We start from the raw sequence: 22,606 nt of genomic DNA, 5'->3' as shown, positions 1-22,606 counted from the left end.
CTCTGCACACCAAGCCCAATGTTGCTGGTGCTGTTGGTTGCTTCTCTGAAGTGGCAACCTATGAGTGATGTGAAAAGGGCATCAGCAGAAGCAGCACGTCCCATGCATTCCAGTAGGGCTACCTACTTGCACCAGGCACCCACTATCTTCTCTCAGTTCTCACTTATTCCACAAAGCCAACACACACTCCCCTACATCTTTTTAAAAGGTTGTTAATACAAAGCCTTCTTCCAGATGCCTCAGGGCATCCTGTTGGATGTGTGTTGTCCATTTACACTGTGGTCCTTCTTGGGGAAGGGGCCATGTCTTTATCCTATAGTGCTCAGCAAGCAGCACCAGAACTTAACCAATAATAAACGTGTTTGCCCAAAAGGAAGTTGGTACTTGTTTTTTATTATAGAATCATAGAAGAATCATAGAAGATTAGCATTGGAAGAGACCTCAGGAGGTCATCTAGTCCAACCCATTGCTCAAAGCAGGACTAACACCCATTAAATCACCCCAGCCAGGGCTTTGTCAAGCTGGGCCTTAAAAACCTCTAAGGATGGAGATTCCACCACCTCCTTAGGTAACCCATTCCAGTGCTTCACCACCCTCCTAGTGAAATAGTGTTCTAAGTAACCAACCTCCGCCAAGCAATCTTGAGACCATTGCTCCTGTCTGTCTCATATGGAGAACAGCCACGCTCCATCCTCTTTGGAACCCCCCTTCAGGTAATTGAAGGCTGCTATCAAATCCCCCTTACTCTTCTCTTCTGCAGACTAAACAAGCCCATTTCCTCAGCCTCTCCTAGTAAAGTCATGTGCCCAGCCCCCTAATAATTTTTGTTGCCCTCCGCTGACTCTCTCCAATTTGTCCACATCCTTTTTGTAGTGGGGCCCCAAAACTGGATGCAATCCCAGATGCGGCCTCACCATGAACAACAGAGGGAAAAATTACGTCCCTCCATCTGCTGGCCATGCTTCTACTATACACCCCAATATACCATTAGCCTTCTTGGCAACAAGGGCACATTGCTGACTTAATCCAGGTTCTCATCCACTGTAATCCCTAGGTCCTTTTCTGCAGACTGCTGCCTAGCCACTCGGTCCCTAGTCTGTGCATGGCATTCTCCATCCTAAGTGCAGGACTCGCACTTGCTCTGTTGAACCTCATCAGATTTCTTTTGGCCCAATCCTCCAATTTGTCTAGTTCACTCTGGACTCTATCCCTATCCTCCAGCATATCTATCTCTCCCCCTCCTTAGTGTCCTCTGCGAACTTACTGGGGGTGCAGTCATCCTGTTATATCCTTAGGGCACTGGTTTTAGGAAGAAATCACTTGAGGCCAACAGCAGACAGCTAACAAAACTACCATTTATTACAGACACAGAGCTCACCTAAGCGCTGAAGCTGGCGGCTATCCTCTAATAACTAACTCATTGCCATAGGAACAAAAACCATGACAACCAAATACACAACATATTCCTCCCCCGCAATAAGAACATCCCTAAATATAACACACATGACTAGTGAATGAGGGTAGACTGCCTCCTTTCCTGGAACCCTGGGATAATTTGCCCAAACCGTGGGTTCGCCTAGCTAAAGATCCAGCCATTGAGGAGGCCTTCTATCTCTAGGTGGATTACGGCAAACTTCTGGTGTTGTTTGCACCCAAAAGTACCATGGGCTCAGGGTCCGCAGCAGAAGCGAGGAGGTGGTTACACTCATTCTGGCAGGGTCAATCTCAGCTGCCAGCAGTAATGGAGAGAACAGTCAGGAACAGGTGATTCGTGAGTCATGTCTCACCAGAAGAGGTGAAGTCAGACCATCAACTGCAGATGTGTCCTGAGGACTGGCATGACCTGGCAACAGCTGATCTACATGTCGCCACCAAGTAAGTTCTCTGCAGTCCAGACTGTGTAGGGAATAGGTCCTTGGAGATGATGAGCGTGGCAGGACCCATTCAGCTCTGGAATGAATCTGACCAAAACTGGCTTGGCCCGGCTAAAGGTTTGGTCTTTTGCTTGGGTGCCCGTCTGATGACTTGATATTGCTGCGAATTGAACAATTGTTGGGGTTCAGAAGGTTCAGCAGATCAAAGGAAGTGCGCAGCGCGTCCATCAATTAAAGCAGGATGCCCGGTCGTAGCCATGAGGTGTGTTTCTGTAGGAAAGTAAGAAGTATCCAGATGCTTTTGAATGGAGTGTTGTCCCTTGCTGATTTCAAGCATGTTTCATTGTCTGCACAAATCTCAGCTAATCCGTTGTGGATGGAGATATGGTGCTGAAGATGTGGTGTATCCCATTTGCCTTCATAAAATTTTGAAACTCCTGAGAGAACGAACTGCGGTCCATTGTCGCTCACAAGTTGTTCTGGCAGACCGAAACAACTAAAGAGTCCCCGTAGTTTTGGATAGTACTCTCTGCAGTAGTGGACTGCATATAGAGACTTCGGCCATTAGAAGGGGCATCTACTTCCATCAAGAACAATTCCTTCAGGGGGCCAGCGAAGTCAATGTGAATAACGTCCACGGATTTCAGGCCAGTCCCACGGGTGTAGGGGTGCCCTGGGGTGCATTCCTCACACCCTGACATGACATATAAGCTTTTGCCTTCTCTCAATACAGTGTCCAATCCAGGCCACCAAAAATAGCTTCGTGCAATTTCCTTCATGCCACTATTCCACAGTGACCGGAATGTAGCTGTTCTAACATCTGTGATCTCAGTGGTGATGGAATAATGACATGTCCCCCACACAAACAACCAGATTGGACCGATAACTCCGTCCCCTGGACATGTAGGTAACAAGGTCAGGTGAGATCGAGAGTTTCTCGAGATTTTCCATGCATCACCAGGTCCAATAACTGGGACAATACTGGGTCAACGCGAGTTGCCTTCTTATTTAGTAGCATGTGGGTGTATTCTCTACCTGTTCAAAGTAGAAGATTTCTTGGGCACTACTCTGATGTTGACTGGCAAAGACAACCTTGAGAGTCATCTGCATTGCCCTGCAGAGTGGATTTCCAATATTGATTTCATATGTGTGTGCTGAAAGTAAAATGCCCAGCATTGCATACGCGCAGCTAATGGGGAATCCCTGTGGAGGGTCCAAAAAACTGACGTCAGAGGTCGATGGTCTGGAAGAGAGTAAACTTCACCCAAACAGGTACTGATGAAACTTCCGAATTACAAAAAACAATTCCTAATGCCTCACGTTCGATTTGGGTGTAGTTAGTTTCTGCTTGCTTAGAGTGGGGAAGCAAAACAATAGGTCCTCTTCTCCCGAAGGCAAAGTGCGAACGACTGCTCCCACTCCATAAGGGGAGGCATTGCAGGCCAATTGTAGGGGTAAGGATGTATCAAAGTGTGTTAGAACTGTCAGAATTTGGCAATGCATCCTTAGCTTTGTTAAATGCAACTCACAGGCTTCAGTCCACTTTCAGGCGTGTTCTGCCCAGGAGCTCAGAAGTGGTTTTAGCAGTGTGGCTAACTGTGAAGATGAACTTTCCATAATAGTTCAGTAATCCTAGAAACGAGCGCAGCTGCCTTACATTTCGAGGGGGGCCTCCACAATACTTTAACTTTTGCAGGGCCTTAGAAAACCTGCAGAATCAATGCTGTGTCCAAATATCAACAGAGGGCTTGAAGAATATCACACTTGTCTTTGCGAACTCGTAGGCCCATCTCTCCAGTCTTTGTAGGGTAGCCTCAAATTCTTTAAGTGATCCTCTTCATTCCTTTCCAGTGACCAGGATATCATCCAGATCCCACTGAAATCTGACAACCACACAAATCTGGTCCATAGCCTCTGGAACAGGGCGGACAGATGTTATTCTGAAGGGTAGGCGACTAGTATCGATTAAAGCCCCTATGGTCACAATAGTCAACACTCTGGGACTTTTCATCGACATGCATCCTGTAAATCTTGACTCAGATCAATCTTACTGACTTTTGTCCCCCAGCCAGGCCTGCAACAGGTTCATCGATGCAGGAAGCAGGTATGATCTGCACACAACACTGGTTGACAGTGACTTTTAAATCACCTGCAAATCCGGAGAGCCATCTTTTCTTCACTATTGGAATGATATAGGAGTGGCCATGAGCTATGGGTACTGGTATTAGGACTCCATTGGTGACCAGGCGCTCCAGGTCTGCTTCAACTTTTGGCCTGATGGCATATGGCACAGTTCGGGCTTTCAGATATTCTGATGACTGTCAGGTTAATATTCAAGTTGTCACAGTGATTCCCTTCATACTTCCAAATCATCTCCAAAAACAGCAGCATGTTTCCTTCATAGGGGTTACACTGGTTTATTCTTTAGTCATCCGGTGCGCTTCTGCCCAGTCTAGCTGAATCTTCTCAAGCCAAGACCTACCATAAGGCTGGGTAGTTACCTCTCACCACAAACAATGGCAATTTAGCAGCCTGTCCATTTGAGCTCCACCTTAACATCAATAGTGCCCAACAGGGCACAGCTTCTCCGTGATACGTCTTCAGAAACAGTTTTTGTTGCCTTAAGTGGAAGATGCTGTAGCTTTTCTTTATACACAGTCTCGGAGACCTAAGTGAGACGGCTGCACCGGTGTCCAGTTCCATGCGTATAGGTTTGCACCACATCGGGTTACCCAGTATTCATGTGAGCCCACCGCCAAAGACAAAACATGCAGTGGCACTTTCTCTTGAGATGAGGTGTCACCTTGATCATCCTCGGTCTGCTCTAGGGTATGCATGGTTCCTCTTTTTGTTGGCCAGACCACAGGGCTCTTTTTCTTTTGTTTACAGGCACACTCAATGTGTCCCTTTTTGCCACAGTGTCGACACACCAGGTACAAAACACTTGTACTTCATGGGTGGATTCATCATTTGCATGTCCATGAAGTTCTTCAAAAGTGTGGCTTGGATCCACTAGCAAAACACAAAGGCCACTAAGTGATATTTTATATATGCAAACGGATTTGTTAAGCCCAGAAAGCTTCTTAGAACCTGTCAGGCTTCTATCTCTTTTATTAGGGTCAAATCTAGATAATTTATGCAATGCTGTAAATCCAGTTATTCTTAAAATATTTTATAATTGGGAGGTGAGGAGGCAGTTTAAAGATGCCTTCCATAGTACTGGCTGTGTAGGAAATGACCCTCCTTCTGAGTTATGTTTTTTCCTCATACGCTCTGTAAGATGCAAATAAACATTGTCTCCTGTTTAACGTACATCAAAATGAAGTCCCCGACAGTGGAGCTGGGGCATTTTTTTGGCAGGCACAAGCATAGTGATTGGACCTCTGATGAAAGTAAGGCAGATAGCATGGAGAAAGTAGCTGAATCTGCTAAGTCAAGAGCACAGAGAATGTTCTTCCTTACCATTCTTGGAGAGGGCCACCAGGAGACTAAAATACCCTAAGGTATACAAGGCAGCCATTAGAAGAGCAGAAGAGATTTTGTTTCCAATACTACAACAAGACTACTACCTCCTGTAGAATCCCTTATTTTATCCATCATGGTCTGCTCCAGACACTACAGTTCTGAGTGAAGTATAAATCTGTATCTATAGTAGGAACCTTTGATGATCTATCATCTAAATCACTCTGTGTCACTTGTACCTCACTATGTTGAAAGGTTGGTTTTTTTGGAGGGGGAGAGAGTGGTGGGGGAAGGAATCAAAGAACATGATTATCGCACTGAGTAGGGATTGTCAATAGCAACTGCACTAGCAATACAGATGTATATTCAGACTGAGTCATTGCATAGCTATATCAGAGATAGAGCTGATGACTTCTAAACAGACTACATCTCATTGCTCAGGGATGTAGACTCTTCCATTGAGCCTACAAATTTGCAGCCAAGTGCCAACATCAGATTGGACTGTTTAAAAATGAAGAGCTCCTTTAGCTGCTTTGGAGACGATTATTAATAGTAAATATTTATATTATGGTAGCTCCCAAAGGCCCCCATTAATACCACGGTGCTTGATGAGAAACACAGAGAGAGATGAGACGATCTTTGCACAGAGCATGTGGTTTGGGGAAAGGGTCAGCAGTGACAAAGAATACAGAAATGACAATAGCAGAAAGGTTAGAAGTAGGTGCATTAGCATTCAGTGTTAGAGGCATTGGTGACAGATTTGGACAGAAGTGGAAGATCTGATGACAATATCTGGCTGGTAGAACCTTGTAGGGATCTATTTAAAGCATTTTTTATATATATAAGATAACCTATAGTGCTTGATTGACTTTTTCCCTTCACACCTTCCTTAAAAAGAGTTGAGACACTTGCACTAGCATGTTATGAGCAAAGAAAAAATATGCTCTAAGCACAGTGATCAGTGTACAGGACTCAGCCACACCCAAGAAATCTGATGTATGTTCTTGATTCTGCTATGGACATACTGACTTTGGATAAGTCACTTAAGAACCAGTTTTCATTGGCTTCAATATACCTATTGACAAGAGTAAATGCTACTCAGCACGAGTAAGGGTTGCTGAATTGGGCCTTCATGTTTTTGTACCTTAGTTTCCTTGTCTGCAAAATGTAGATTTATAAAACTTGCCTACCTCAAATGCATACCATGAGCCTAAATTCATTCATATTTTTACCACACAATGAGAATCAGCGGATGGAAAGCACTAAAACATGCAAAATATGTAACATGCTTGTCACGTGATACATATTTCTACTAAAGATGATTGAAAATGTTCTGACAAAAAGTTTTTCATCAGCAAATGCTGATTTTTCAAAACAGAAATTATACAGAGGAAAGGGTCAGTCAACATTTCCTACTTTCTAAAAAAACTTTTAAAAGTTCCTTTTTGAGGTTGAAATGACTTTTCATAAGCAAGAGCCAATTTCTGGTGAATAGGATTTGCTCTTTGACTAACTGGAAGAAATGCTGATACTTATGGAAAGTTTTGAAGAATATTTTGATTAGAAACAATTTGTTTATATTTTATACTTCTCCCCCAATATTTTTTTAAACTAGGAATATTTACATGAAAAGAGCATCTTTAATTCTTAAGAGTACTTCAATTTCCATGGTTTGTTCCTCACCAAAAAAATCTTAATCCTCTGTTTGCAAGATCATAGACATCTCCACAGCAACTAATGGTGAAGTCAAAAACAGAGGATTATGACTTCAGGTGAAGAACAAACATCTGGAAGTGATAAAATCCTAGAAGACAATGATCCTGTTTTTCAAGAAAACATTAGAAGCAACAAATCAGGGGGAAAGACTAAAAATATGTACAAAATATAGATAGAATGCAATCTAAAGGAAACATCCAATGTTTAGTGGATTAACTGTGAACCACATGGAAAATATGGAAAAGAACCTAATGCAAACATGAAATGCTATTGTACATTTCTTAAGCATACCTTATTTATAAAGGCAATGTCAATACTTCTAATCTTTTTTATTATTATGTAAAAACCCACTGACAATTTAGTGGTGATGAATATAACATTTTATTTCATATTTGCAAAATTTACTTTTGAAAGAAGCAGATGTGTGCCAGCACATCTGGAAACCACTTTTAATTGCATTTTCCTCAAGTAGGAAAGCAGTAGCTTGTACCCATAGTGAAGCTTTTATATTTGGCCACACAAATGCTAGCAACCACCTGTGCTTTACTCTGATTTGCATTATAGAGTATATCACATTAGTACCCTATTATTCCAGAACTACATATAAAGTTATGTGATTAAGCTGCAGCAAGTGTGATCTTAAAAGAGGCCTTTCCTCAACAAAAAAGTGCAATAAACTTGATTGCAGTTAAGGTACTTACCACTGAGGATATCACAATAAGTGTGAGTCTAAAATTGTCTTGTCTGGTCCTGAAAATCATAAAGATATACATTAAAAATTATGTTTATTAGTCTGAGGAGTGGAATTTAGTAAATTAATTTCTCTCTTCAAATGAGATGCATTGTATGGGGTTTCATTTTGGTTTGATTTCTGTTTGGTTATTTTTACATTTTATTTCAGACTTTTAGTGTCATAATCATACTTCATCCTGCATTTTTAGTCAAACTCTATGATTATAAAAGACAATTACAACTTTGATCTGCCAGCACAATATTTCAATTCAGTCAAAAATATTTTCATAAATTGCAAACATCTTGATCTTATGGTAATCTAGGTCTTTTTGGTGTACAAGGGAAAAATAAATATTTTACTTGTTTACATCCCCATCATTTATTTTTGACAAAGGACGAAGTTCCAGATTTCTACATTATTTTTATATTCCTTTTTGCAATATCATTCTTTCACACTTTTCAGTGTGTCTAAGGTGGACACGCAAACATCTGTATGTACCATCTGGGAGGGGAGACAGTGATTACTTGTAATGTATTTAACTCTGATATAGGAATCCCTGAATCTCCCAGGACACACCAGTCAGAAATGGACACTAGTCTGTACAACTTTTCCAAATAGTTTTTTTTTCTCCCTTAAAGTATTAAAAAGAGTAATCCTTGAACATACTGATATAGCCAAATGAACTACCATATTTTAGTATAAATTGCTATGGTTATTTTCATAAACATTCATTTAACTAAGAACAGAGCTATAAATGTCACATCAGCATACTTCTATCTGCTTATCAGTTAATATGTTTGAGGAAAAAAGATTTCACAATATCATTAATGTAAAAACACATTCATCTGACTAATATTTTCACCCCCACTTTAGAAATTAAATTTTATGGGATTATATGAAGCCACAGAAAATTCCTCTTGGGACCAAATCCTAAATAACTTCACTATGTGCTGTCAAGAGCCCTGAGGTTTGGAATGAATGATTCTTCTCCCTCTTCCAGACAGAGGAATTGTGGAGCTGATTCCTGGATACTAGCTCTGCCATTATACTCTCTTTCTTTGTGGAGGAATCACTAATGGATCCACAAATCTGTTTGGCCTCTCTCCTGCCCTGCCACCACCAAAATACCGCCATGACCATGCACAGTAGCACCTAGAGGGCATGCATTCCCTGCACAGGCTGTCCAGATTCTGCTGCCTCCCACCTCATAGCAGCACTGGTTCTGCTACATCCAAGGTTCTCCATATATGCTGGGAAAGGAGGGCAAGATTTGTCCCTTAATCTATCTTTTTCATACTTTCAAGCTTTGGGTGCCACACCTATGCATATTGGGCATCTCTTTAAAAATGCACCCAAGAACTATATATTCAATAATATTACAAATGCTGGATGGGTTGCTGTATAGAACATTCACTGGGCCACACAGCTAGTCCTTTAATATCCTAGGGGAATTAAGAAGGTTAACAGCCCACAATCATATTGTGGTAAAATTATAACCTGGTTTCACAGTATGAACATATTAGTTGTCCATGTAAAGGAGAGAGAATGCTCTTTCTGCTATTCCCTAATCGATGGCAACTGTTTTACTTTGTTAAACATATTTTCATTTTTCTGAATCACACAAAACTAAAAATGTCCACTGTCTACTTGGAAAAACAGGCAAACCTCATACATATCTTGTAAAATGTATTGCAAACAAGATAAATTCATAAGGTGTACAAAGCCTGTCGAGAATTCAATAGTGCTCAACTATTACACAAAAATAAGTTTATTTTGTATATTCATTTTATCATTTGCTTCTTAGAAACCACTTGAAATCAACTTTATTGGAGGGAAAAGTGTTTTTAATTATCAAAACAGTGGAACTGGGAATTTAAATCTGATTCCTCTTGGAAATATTTTATATTATGTAGGTTTTTTAAGTGAGAATGTGGTAGCACATACTTAACCAGCTGGCACACCCACATAAATAAATTGGAAATAGTGACACTGCTTTATCTAATCAAAGCAAGGTTATGGGAATAAGTTTAGAAACAAAAGAATGCAAAGTAGCTGAAAAAAGAAAGTTCTTAGATGCTGCTACTTTTTACAAAATTCGGAGCTCATTCCACCACCCTTCCTAACTCCACAAGCCAGGCCACTGAAGACAATGGGGCTGCTTGTAGAAGATGATACTACAGTCAGGAACCAAGTGAAATACCCAGAATTATATCTTCAGCTTTTAAGAGAGATAGATGCTGATTCTGTTTAGAGTTAAGAGACACTTAAGCAAGGGAGCAGGAAAATTACGCTCTACCACAAATGGTTAAGCAGTCATGGAAAAAAGAAAAAATTGCATCCTACAAAGGCTTCCTCACCATGAGTACGATTCGAAGCCCAGTGAAGTCAATGGGATTCTTTCCAGTGATTACAATGAGCTTTAGATCAGGCCCCAAGTGTTCACATTTCCTTAAATGCCACACTTACTAGCATTGCTAATAGGAGAACAGCAAAATAAGGGATGTGTCTGGGAATGAGACGAACAGTGCCTTAGAAGAAATGGGATTTTTACGAAATGCTGAGTCATTAACATTTTAAAATATAGATATGAATTCATTCTACCGTAATTCACAGTATTGCAGATAACAGCCTGGTGGTGGGGTAAAGAGCAAGCAAACACTCCCATGGACACACTGCCAAAATCCCTCTCATTTCAGACTGTAGATTTGATGGGATTTATTGGGACTATTCCCCTTAAACCAATTAGTCCAATAGTGTGCATATGCATACGTACACATGGAGTTTGTCCACTCGGTTACTTGTAAACTGGAAACAAGATTGTGGCTGGTGACTGGTGCAGAACATGCTACATGAAGGGAAAAGAGAGCATCGCCACCTGGGCAGAAAGCCCTGCCACAGCCAGAAACTACTGAATATCTGAGTGATTGTTGTATGCAGAAGGCAGAGTCGACATTGGAATTACTACCAGGAACAGGGGTTTTCTGGGTCACATTAGTATGTCATGGCCATTTTAAGAAGGGCAGGGTTAAATTCTTGTCCATTTTTTCCCTTAGAGAACTGGTTGCAGATATTTAAAAAGGCTCTGTAATTCTATTGATCCTTCTTGGGAAATTTGAGAAATCTAAGATCATATATCATTGTTCTCAATTAAACACAATATTTGGATACAGTAATTATTTAATAACCAATCAGAATATGGTGTGGTTATACCAAGAATTTGTTAATTAAAACAAACATTGTAAACTTTTGAGATTCTGCGGCAGAAAGAACAGAGAAGGGAATATTATCAAGAACTATTTTGTCTGCATGTAGTCTCTGGGGAAACACACACATTTTTATTCAGACTCTTAAAATCACTACAGAGAAAAAAATATATATAATAAGAAAGCGCACATAACATGCTAATAAAGTGAGATTCCACTAGTAAATTATACCACTGTACACTATAAGTAGTCTGCATGCTTGTATTCTCGTTGCATAAGAATACACAGCAATCATACTACTCCTATATAATGCTAAAAGTCTGAAGATAAAAAATAAAATAATTTCATGTTAAATTGGAATTTCTAGTCATTTACTGTACTTTTTATCATTGAGCCGACAACACATTACCATTAGTAGCTTGTAACAAAACTAACATTTTAATTTAGCACAGCATCATCTTTTTTTTCTAATCCATGAAGTTTGGAGTCTGGTATGTACTCCTCTTATCTAACTCTGTTACTTTAGAATCTAAGAGTGCACTGTGTACGTTAATCTTTCGTGGCAGAGTTCACTGAAGTTCTGCCAAAATTCAATAATTATGTTCTATCCAGTGTAGCAATTTATTTATCTCAGTGCTGGAATTTAGACCATATAGAACAAAGTGCTCAGTTTACATGAATGAAATGCATTTAAAAAAATCCTCGTTTCATTTCTCAAGCTTTAAAAATGACAGTGCAAATTACTGAATCTGAAGGCTGTCTTTTCAAGTCTGTTTGTTATCCTGGTGAATCGAACATTCTTTTTTTATGTATTTATTTGATTTTTTAAGCAGGAGGAAAAAAGTACTTTAGATATTGTTACAAACTGGAAAAAAATGACAATGTCCTTTTGTCATTGCACTATTAGCAAAATCCTCAAGCATTAATGTGTCATGGTTAACAGTGCAAACTACAAAGCAAAACTGTAATATTTTGAATGAGGACCAATTATTTTATTAAGTTAAAACCAGCAATTGGAAGTTCAGCTGTTCTATAGAGTAAAATCAGAGTAAATTTCAATTTTACAATTCTTCACACTAGTGATACCTTCATAAACAAACAAAAAACAAAAGTTAAAGAACACCAATTAGGAAGTTAAAATAACATCATTTCAGAGAGTTGTAAAAATCACTTGATGGGGAATATTTAGTATGCTTTACTTTTGAGAGTCTCCAGGAAAGTTAACAAAACTGGTCATCTATCAACCTGGCTGTAGTGAAGAAATATTCATTTGTTGTTTCAGGATTTAGAAAGAGGAAATAATGTTAAATATTATTTACCGACTTAGCCAATATTTTTTGATGAAGCAAAATCCCAACTAGTATTTCAGGTACTTTTGTGAACTTTACAGTAGTCTAAAATAAAATTTACATTGTCTTCAGTTTCTTTGCAAACTCTCCTTTACTTTAGACACTGTAACAGTCTCTGAAGTTAGTGCTTACCACAATATAGAACTTGACTTTGGATTTAGAAAATGGCTCACAAAGTTTTTAGAGCAGTACATGCTTTGATTTATAACTTAGTCCTCCCCCTTACCTCCATAAAATATGAAACTCTACAAGTAATGCACAAAGTATTGATAGCCAGTGTTCACTTTTTGTACTGAAAACCATGCTTTAAAATGTAGTTGGCAATGAATGGGATAGAAATTGGGGGGTGGAGGGATAAGGAAGGTTAAATCAACTGTATCTAATTTAGAGACACAAGCAAAAATTATTTTTATATATTGGATACAAGATTTATTTCTCCCCTCTCCCAAATGCTACTGTGACATTTCCTTTTATACACTATATTGTCATTTTCCGGCAATACTTCAGCGTAAAACAGGATTCAGCTGCAATATATTTTCACCCCTTGGCAAACCTAAAAATAAAATCTCCACTAAAATCTATTAGACCTTACACATGTTGTGCTGTTTCAGAAACAGGCCAATCATTACTTCAATGTATTTTTAATCTTGTCAGCTTTCTCCTCTGCAAAGGCCATGTGTTACAATTCAAATGTTAGGAAAGAACGTACAGTATCATAATTCAGTCCACAGCAACACAATAATGCACAAACATTTTTCTACACAAATTAATATGCATTTTCAGACCCTGAAGGTTTCTTAAAGCTTCTCAGGTTGTTCCAGGTGCTTTTCCCTAAATCTAGTTATATCCTGCATTGTGTAATAATTAAGGAAAGAACAATACACTTTATAGAAAATGTATGTATGCTTAAAAAGGAAATACACAATGCCTACAAAGCCCATTCTAACTGCAGGTGCTATTGCAAAAGGGAGCAGAGTAGTGTGGTGATGAAAGCCTCGTTTCTTACTGATGCTGCTTATTAAACTTGACTTTGCTTATAAGTCAAGGGGAAAACATTTAAATATAAGAGGAAAAAAGCAATTAAAAGGCTAAAGCCACAAGTACTGCTAAGTAAAATAAAATATTTACAAAGATCTTGCTTCATATATTCCCTTTACATCGAGTAGACACTGAAATCTGCCTTCAGTGCTGGTGCGAGCTATACAGTATATAACAGGAGGTCCTTCATTTCCAATTACTATACTTCACTGTTGGAAACAGATTTAACAAAAAAAACATTCAAGAGTACAATAGTGAACTATTCATTTACTGGGCCAAATTTATTTAGATAATATAAAAAAGAATAAGTGCATATAAAATACAGTGACGATCTCTACAAATTTTTGATCTCTGAAAACACTGAAATGTCAACTTTCTCAGTTCTTCATTAACATTTAAAGTAACTCTCCTGTTCCGTTTTTAATAATAAAAGACTTGCAGCTGTTGCACACTATTCCAGAAAGCTTCATAGCCAGATTTTTTAAAATTTAGGATAAATTCAAAGGTTTCTGTTATTTTTTTAAAAAATTGCAACATTCTGCATATATTTGAATAGTTATATTAAAAAGGTTAACTTTTACTGTGCGCACAAAGAAACTTCTAGAAAATTTCATTACTTACTGTTCACTGAGTATAACGCACTGAGATTAACTGTTTAAAGAATTCATCTGCTACTTATCCAGGAGTGTTTTAAACAATCCTTAGCACTGTATACTGCTTAAATGAGATAAAATTAGCCTGTTTCGGCTATACATATAAAAGACAAGCCTTCCTCCTTATGACTTAGCTCATTGTAACCTATTTTTGGTGGCAAGTGAGCTACGGAAATTTAGAATGATAATAGCAACAATTTGGTACATTAGGGAAAACCAGAAAGAAAATGAATGTGTCAGATATACTGTACAAAGTCATTTTGACATGCCTACACAACTGGTTGTAGCAGCTTTCAGAAATGATTCCTAATCACAAAAAAAATGCTCCAGGTTCTTTTAGAGAAAGCTTGCTGTTGGGAAGTTGATTTTGGCAAGGTGCCAAAATCATGTGCACAAGGGGCCCTCATTACCAATTCATGGCAGCCTTCAGCGCTGACAAAAAAATGTGACCCAACAGGCTAAAGCAACGACTAAAATTAAAAATTATAAGACAAAGACAACTTACTTAATATTCCTTCCATAGCCACATTGAACTTTTTCGTAATTAAACCCTCGTTAGTTTAAACAGTTTTCAACTACTTTTAAATAATTGAGCAGGCATTCTTTAAAAGCTGAAAGCTTCCCCTGTAAATTCACTCAATCTCCTGCACTTTTAAAAGTATTTTCATGTGCTAACAGAACTTTCACTGTAAGTGTCTACTAAAAATCTCTCCCCAAACCAGGAGTAGTGTGCCCATACAGATTTAATTTCCATAAATAGTAAACAGACAATTACAACATTTCACCAGCTTTAAAATGAGGGGGAGGGGGAAGGACTTAATATATAAGAGTAGCTATTTCCCAAATGTTCTAAAAAGATAATCAAAATGTTCATGCAAGTCGCAAACATTAAGCATTTACAATTAACAGAGCTGCACAACTCTCCCATAAAAGCAGATTTGATACACAGCCTTACCTAGATGTCGTCTGGCTTTTCTGTGGATCAAAAAGTTTCCTGTCTAAGCACATAGATATTCTTTCACAAACCATAAAGGCCCCTTTGATTAATCCAGCACTGTAATAGACTGCTTTCTACACCACTGTGAGAGCAGGATACATCAGCTTTCAAGAGAAAAAAATATTCTTAAAACACAATTAGCAGCAGATTGTATAATAGTAGATTAATCTTAAAGAAGGAAAAGGCATTTTTTAAAAAGCAAAGAGGGTGCGGTCAGATGTTAGGCTATCCCTGAGAAAAGGGGCCTAGGCTGCATTAGTACCTAAATACTAGCAGAAGCAAACTGGGAAAGGAGCCAATGGAATGACTTTGTTTGACCCAGCTGCCAATCTCTCCTGAAGCAGTGCGCCAGACTAAACACTGACACTATTTTAACTCAAATCAGGCTACAGCAGCTGTTTGCTTTCCGGCTCTGAGCTATGCACCATGGCCATGATGACTCTGCACAGCACATATGATAGAGCTAGGGTTGTACTGCTAAAATATGTTCCATGTTTGGATTTGTCATATAGGAGCAATTTTAACACCCCTTGTTCCCCTGGAGTGAAATAAAAATGAGATTATAGTCCTGCAGAAGCTCAGCATTTCAATTCAAGTAAAGAGGAGAAGTGACCATTTAGGACAAAAGAGGACTGGAACATACTATAAAGATGTGAGCACATCATTCCAAAATCCAACTGGTACCCAAGATAGAATCAGTGCTAAGTCAAAAAAAATAAGACTCATCAAGAAGAAGAAATAACACATCTATTTTCCCTTTCTCATTAGTTCTTCTACCTAAACTGTATTTTTGTAACAGTTTTTAAATAACATATAGCCATCCCTCCCCCATAAATACTATACATATATGTGTTGGGTTCATAGGCATATATATGCTCATACACACACAGGTCCAGAGTCTGTTCTCAGTTACACTGGTGCAACCTTCAGAATAACTCAGTTGCAACCAGTGGAGTTATTCCAATTTGCACCATCATAAACTAGATTAGAACTTGATGTATCCATTTACATATAAAGTTCATATGTGAAAAGTAAGAACATTAAAAGAAAATATAAACCTCTGTTAGCTACAGGTATGGTGCATGGAAGCTGACACACCATATTCTGTAACCAATGTAAAAAGAAACATTCAGATCTTGTGAGTATTTGAAGTGGAACACAAACATACATAAAATTCAACAGGGGCACTGAGAAACATCCCTTCTGAACTATATATATAGTATCAGATTATATACCAAAGTTGAACAAAGTTTCTTCTATTAGAATTTTGGTGCACTTCCACCCAAACTCACCAATGGTGTCACAACCACAGAGTTCCTCTACCCAACCCTGCGCTAGAAAGCTCATTGGCTTCTCACACACACACTGCATCCCTGTCCCCCAGCCTTGCTTCCCCAGATGACGTGAAACAAATGTTGAAGTACACTAATTCAAAGCAAAAATGTAGACTACAGGAGAGAATAAATTGGTGTGCTGACATCTTCCAGGGGCACAGTTCTGTCTAATTATCAAATGAGAACTAGAGGAACACTCCTTTTTTCTTCAAATATATTTTATTTAGGTTTTCACAGAGAAAATCATATCACAAAGCTGAACATACACTATGCACTGCAGAGTGCAGCAAAATCAGTGCTGCAATCATTGTGACTTTACTACAAGCCTCGCAATATTTGGTGTTTCCTTTAAGCCCTGGCTCTTGAAATCAAGTGACCAGGTGAGAATCTCAGGTTTCTTTTTTTTTTTTTTTTAAAAGAAAAACTTATAGTCCTCATGGTTGCAAGAAAAAAACCCTTGAAAATATGAACTGAGTGCATCCTAAAGCGTTAAAAAACCCAACCAACAACCAACCCAAATGCAGAAGGCATAAAATGTGTAAGGTTCTCCCATTCCTAACAACTAGGCAGCAACGAAAAGAAAAAAAAAAAAAAAAGGTGAAAAGTGAAGCAAAGAAGTCATTAAGCACCTCTGCCATTTCCACATTTTCTGTTATTGTCCCTGCCCCCATTGAGTAACAAGCCTACCCTGTCCTTGGTCTTCCTCTTGCTTCTAATGTATTTGTAGAATGTTTTCTTGTTACCCTTTATGTCTTTAGCTAGTTTGATCTCATTTTGAGCCTTGGCCTCTCTAATTTTGTCTCTACATACTTGTGTTGTTTTTATTCATCCTTTGTAATTTGATCTCGTTTCCACTTTTTGTAGGACCCTTTTTTTTATTTTTTGATCATTGAAGATCTCCTGGTTAAGCCAGGGTGGTCTCTTGTCATATTTCCTATCTTTTCTACACAGTGGGATAGTTTGTTCTTGTGCCCTTAATAACGTCTCTTTGAAAAACTGCCAGCTGTCTTCAATTGTTTTTCCCCTTAGATTTGCTTCCCATAAAATCTTATCTACCAAATCCCTGAGTTTGCTAAAGTTCTACTTTCTTGAAATCCACTGTCTTTATTTTGCTGTTCTCCCTCCTACCATTCCTTAGAATCATCCACCATTTCATGATCACTCTCATTGAAGGTGCCTTCTACTTCCAGATTCTCAACCAGTTCCATTCTCAACATGATTTCCTGGGGAAGAGTAAACATGTTTTTTGCAAAGGGAAATCATGCCTCACCAATCTATTAAAATTCTTTGCAGGGATCAACAAACATGGACGAGGGTGATCCAATAGCATACTTGGAATTTCAGAAAGTCCTAGATAAAGTCCCTCACCAAAGGCTCTTAAGCAAAAAAAAAAAAAAAAAGCAGTCATGGTATAAGAGGGATGGTCCTTTCATGGATCAGTAACTGGTTAAAAGGCAGGAAACACAGGGCTGGAATAAACAGTCAGTTTTCAGAAAGGAGAAAGGTAAATAGTGGGGATCTGTACCGGGACCCGGTGCTGTTCAACATATTCATAAACAATCTGCAGGGCAGTCCCTAGCTATTTTGGTGCCCTATGCAGCCCCCTCCCCTCTGAGGGGGGGGGATGGGGCCCTGCCCCAGGCCTCTGCAGGGAGAGGCTGTGTCCACTTCCAGCGGGAAGTGGAGTGACCCGGCCCCAGCCTGCTTTGTTCCCCTGGTTCCCAGGTTTGGGAGGGCAGGGGTGAACCACTCCCCAGCACTTTCCAGCGATGTGGCTTGGAGCCAGAGGAGTGGAGCTGGCTGGGGTCGGGTCACTCTACTTACCAGTGAGGGCAGGCCCAACCGCTTCTGGAGTCCTCAGGGGAAGGGCTGGAGTGGGGACAGAGCTGGGATGGGAAGAGGCAGGGCAGGGGTGGAGCAGGGATGGGGTTTGGGGGAAGGAGTGGAGTGGAGGAGGGGCTGGGGTGGAGTAGGGGCAGAGGTCACGGGGAAGAGGCAGGGCAGGGACTGGAGCAGCACGCAGCTGCGTAGGGCACCAGGAAATTTCCTGGTGCCGTACACAGCTGCGTACTTTGCGTATGGGTAAGGACGACCCTGACGATCTGGAAAAAAAGAGGTAAACAGTGAGGTGGCAAAATTTCCAGATTATACAAAAATTACTTAAAATAGTTAATTCCAAAGCTGTGAAGAGTTACAAAGCGATCTCACAAAACTGGGTAAGTGAGCAACCAAATGGCAAAAGAAATTCAATGTTGATAAATGCAAAGTAATGTACATTGGAAAAGATAATCCCAAATATACATACAAAATGATGGGGTCTAAATTAGCTGTTTTACTCAAGAAAGAGATCTTGGAGTCATTGTGGATCATTCTCTGAAAACATCGACTCAACGTGCAGCAGCAGTCAAAAAGGCAAACAGAATGCTGGAAATCATTAAGAGAGTGATAGATAATAAAACAGAAAATATCATAATAAATCCATGGTAGGCCTACATCTTGAATTCTTTTTGCAGTTCTGGTTGCCCAATCTCAAAAAAAGATATATTAGAATTGGAAAAGGTACAGAGAATGGCAACAAAAATGATTAGGGGTATGGAACAGTTCCCATATAAGGAGAGATTAAAAAGACTGGGACTTTTCAGCCTGGAAAAGAGATGACTATGAGGAGATGTGATAGAGCTCTATACTCTCATGAATGGTGTAGAGCAGTGGTTTTCAAACTGGAGTATGCAAGCTCTCATCCGGGAATATGTGAGAAAAACTCTGTAATGGTGGACAACACATTTTATTTAGTACAAAAGTTTTCAAACTGTGGGGTGCCCCCTGTAGAGATGGCATGGAGGAACATTGGTGGGGGGCAAGCAGCAACACCTGACAGCTTGGGCAAATGCCGCATGGCGGGGCTTGATGAGGGAGTGCCACCTCCACCCCTTGACTCACCTGAGCAGGCCACCCAGCCTGCCTAGGCTGGGAGAAGCACAACCAAAAATTGTAACTCAAGGGGGGGCCTGAGGTCATTTTGAGCTCAGGTGAGTCAAAGGTAGAGATGACACTCCCTCCCCGAGCTGCCTGGCATCACCCCTCGCCATCCCCCATGAACATTCCTTCACAAATAATGAGGGGTTCTCTATCACCAGTAACATCTGTTCTTTTCCTTGCTGGGTAGTCTTATCAGATATACACTTAGAATACTTTTAAATGTTCAAGTAGACTGAATTTTTTCTGCTTTTATTTATTTGGTTTGGATATATTCATATTAAACTATTACTTTACCAATAATGTGTTTGCTAATATCATGCTACCAAATAAAAAGTAATCACAAGCCTGGAGTGAAATCCACACTCCACAGAAGTCAATTGCAAAACTCTAATTGATTTCAGTGGGGTCAGGATTTCATCCCCTCTGCTTCAAGGGTGTAAAGAGATTGCCACAAGGGTCTACAGATAATAGTCCATCAATACATGTACACTATTATGAAAACTAGCTAGGTGACTTATTCCATAGTTTTAGCTTCCTCTGAAGCATTACTGGAAGCTGGAAAGCAGATGGGATGGGCCAAAGCTATGACCTAGGCTTACAAACCATATAATCTGTTCTGGACTTTGAGACTCCCACAATTTCTTCTACTCTCTCTTCTTGTGCCTTTCTCCAACTGTAGGGCCCACTGCAATCTGAATTTTCAGATACTATGTCTGCTATGCTGTAAAACTTTTCACATATAATATAGAAAGAAAAAACAGATTAACCTTGGGTTTGAGATTTTGAGGTATTTCAAATCAACAAGTTAACTGTCCTACTCTACAGCTTTTTTCATTTCCAAGGAACATGCTTCCCTAACACGTTATGTTGAGTTGCAGGATAGCAGTGAAGTTTCATAAATGTATAGCTAGATACATCACACTTTGTAGAGATATTGAGTGTGGAAAGGGCTAAAGGGTTTCATGGGATATGAGTGTTCATGTTTCAGGGTGGAACACAACTACTAACTGCCTGGAGTTAGGAAGAAACTTGCCTCAGATACAGTAATGCTTAAATGTCCTTTATAGTGGACTTAACGTGCTCCCCTGAAGCATCTGGTACCCTCCACTATGCGTAACAGCGTGTCTGACTTTACCATTCCACTGATTCAACATGCGAAATCTGGACCAAGACCCCATTGTGCTAGGTACTCTACAAAGTCAGAACCCACATGATGGTTTTTGCCCAAAAGAGTTTATTTTACCTCCTCTTGTCTATCATCTGCAGTCATGGTATTTTGACCATTTCTTGAGTTCATATGTAAATAACTGGGCCATCTTATAGTACTCATTTTTGTAATGCTCCCTAGGAAGGAGGTTTGGCATATTGCACTGAAGTGTGTGTCTCTGATTTTATTTCAAACTATTTTTTAAACAAGTATGATGAAGACTGAAATAAAATTCAATATTAAGCCAAACAAAAAAGCAGTCTTTAAACAAACATTAAAATCTATAAAAAAAAGTATCGCTACACAGAAAAAATCTTATTCCTTCATTTGAAGCAGATGTGAAATTTCTAATACACCAGCTGACATCTCAGAAGTACAATATAAAGTAAGTGCGAATGTTGTCTAGTGGCTTGGGTTGACTAGAAATCAAGATTCTTGGTTTCCATTTCAGATTCTGCCTGTAGCTCATTCAGAGACATTAGGTATGCTATTTAAACTCTCTGGGCCAGATTCTCTGCTGGTGTAAATTGGCATACCTCCACCAAAGTAAAAAGATTTCCCTACTGGGGATCTGACACTCTGAGTCTCAGATTCAATCCATCTGTAAAATGGGGTAACAATACTTCCCTACCAATTTCAAAACTTATTGAGATACTCAAATGAAAGGTGCTGTAGCAGTGTTTTTATTATATAATGGTCACCATTAAAGGGTAAGCATTTCACAGCTGGGACCACACAGCGATAGCTAAGATATCAAACTATTTCCTTGTACTGACCATAAAACATAACTGTGCCATTTTGTGGCAAGTCTTGGCTGACGATGAGTGACTTCTGTATTATTAACTATGCAATTTAGACAACAGTGGACCAAATTCTCTTCCATTTCTCCAGATGTCCACTTTTTACAGGAATGAAGTGAGGGGGAGTAAAGATGTCTTTAAGACACCTTTGGTCTTTGCCATATTTTTGGCACACCTTCTGGCACAAGTTAGAGCAGCCTCAGGAATTCTGTAATGTATTTCAACTCCAATGGCCCTCCTTAATTTTGGCAGTTGAGGACAGCTGGAGCATGTATGCTCTGATCATCTACCCTCCTTACCCAAACAGCCCATTGTACTACAGCTACGCCAGGGGATTTAAAGGAAGGGTTGATGTGGAGCTGTTTTGACAGCTCTATGTCACCAAGGGTATTCTCTAGGGGCTGTTTCTGCCAGTTATGTGTCCTCTTTACATCACTGGCATGACATAAAGGGCAAGAGAAAAATGCAGAATCTGGTCCACAGTCTATAGTCTTAGAGAGGCTCTAAGGTACTCACTCTCCTACACATAATTTTATTTTAATTTTCTTTTTTTTGTTGGTGGTGTTGCACACAATATTCATCTGTCATTATTTTAAGGGAAGATTTAATGAATCCACAAGACAGGAATAAAACTTGTAAAAAAATGCAAGTGATATGTGCATTCCTCAGAAAGATTAGATTAGGGCATCACGTCAAGCTCATCAATGTATGCTTCACAATGATTTGCTGCATTATATCTAGAGTTCAAAACTACCTGTCCAACTGTAAAGCTTAAGTAACCAATCAGTCCACCAATGTATATGCCTTTAAGTTAGCATTATGTTGACTCTTAAAATATTTTCACTCTTTAATGTAAACTTTTCAGACAAAAGTCTCTTAGAGAACAGGGACACTACACAACCAAAATGGAAAGAGGTTACCTTTTTGTTTTTTCAGTCTCACCTGTTTAAGTACAGCCAATGCTGCACAGATGCCAGCATCACTTTCATCTGAGCAGCAGCCTGCTTACTAAACTTTTAGCAACTTGTAGTTAAAAGCACATTGTGATGTCATTTACCTAATGTGAGGTAGCAGTGCAAGGTTGCATTGCTCAGGCTCTGCTATTGATGCGATTGTGAGTTTGAGCAGCCACTAAGGGCCAGCTGAGAGATAAGCGCATATGAACTTTTGAAAATCCTGCTAGACACCTATCTGCACCTTTAGGAGCCCAAATAAAATCAGGCCCTAAGGCCAAAGTTTCATACTGGAGGCCCAGATCCTG

At 39.5% G+C, this 22,606-nt stretch overlaps 1 long non-coding RNA gene across 3 annotated transcripts in view; it reads right to left on the bottom strand.

Moving 5' to 3' along the window:
• Positions 1–7,753: 7,753 nt before the first annotated feature.
• Positions 7,754–22,606, bottom strand: part of LOC116815468 (uncharacterized) — a 325,990-nt gene continuing 311,137 nt past the window's right edge. For all 3 annotated transcript variants that reach the window (XR_012657152.1, XR_012657151.1, XR_012657153.1), the window contains 3 exons: positions 14,984–15,129; positions 10,143–10,291; positions 7,754–7,802 (listed from right to left, as the gene is read on the bottom strand). This is a non-coding gene — a long non-coding RNA (uncharacterized LOC116815468). The remainder of the gene's footprint in view (positions 7,803–10,142; positions 10,292–14,983; positions 15,130–22,606) is intronic.

The sequence above is a fragment of the Chelonoidis abingdonii genome, chromosome 1 (genome assembly GCF_003597395.2).
Source record: "Chelonoidis abingdonii isolate Lonesome George chromosome 1, CheloAbing_2.0, whole genome shotgun sequence".
NCBI classification, from domain to species: Eukaryota; Metazoa; Chordata; order Testudines; family Testudinidae; genus Chelonoidis; species Chelonoidis abingdonii.
This window is presented reverse-complemented; position numbering and strand designations above follow the sequence as displayed.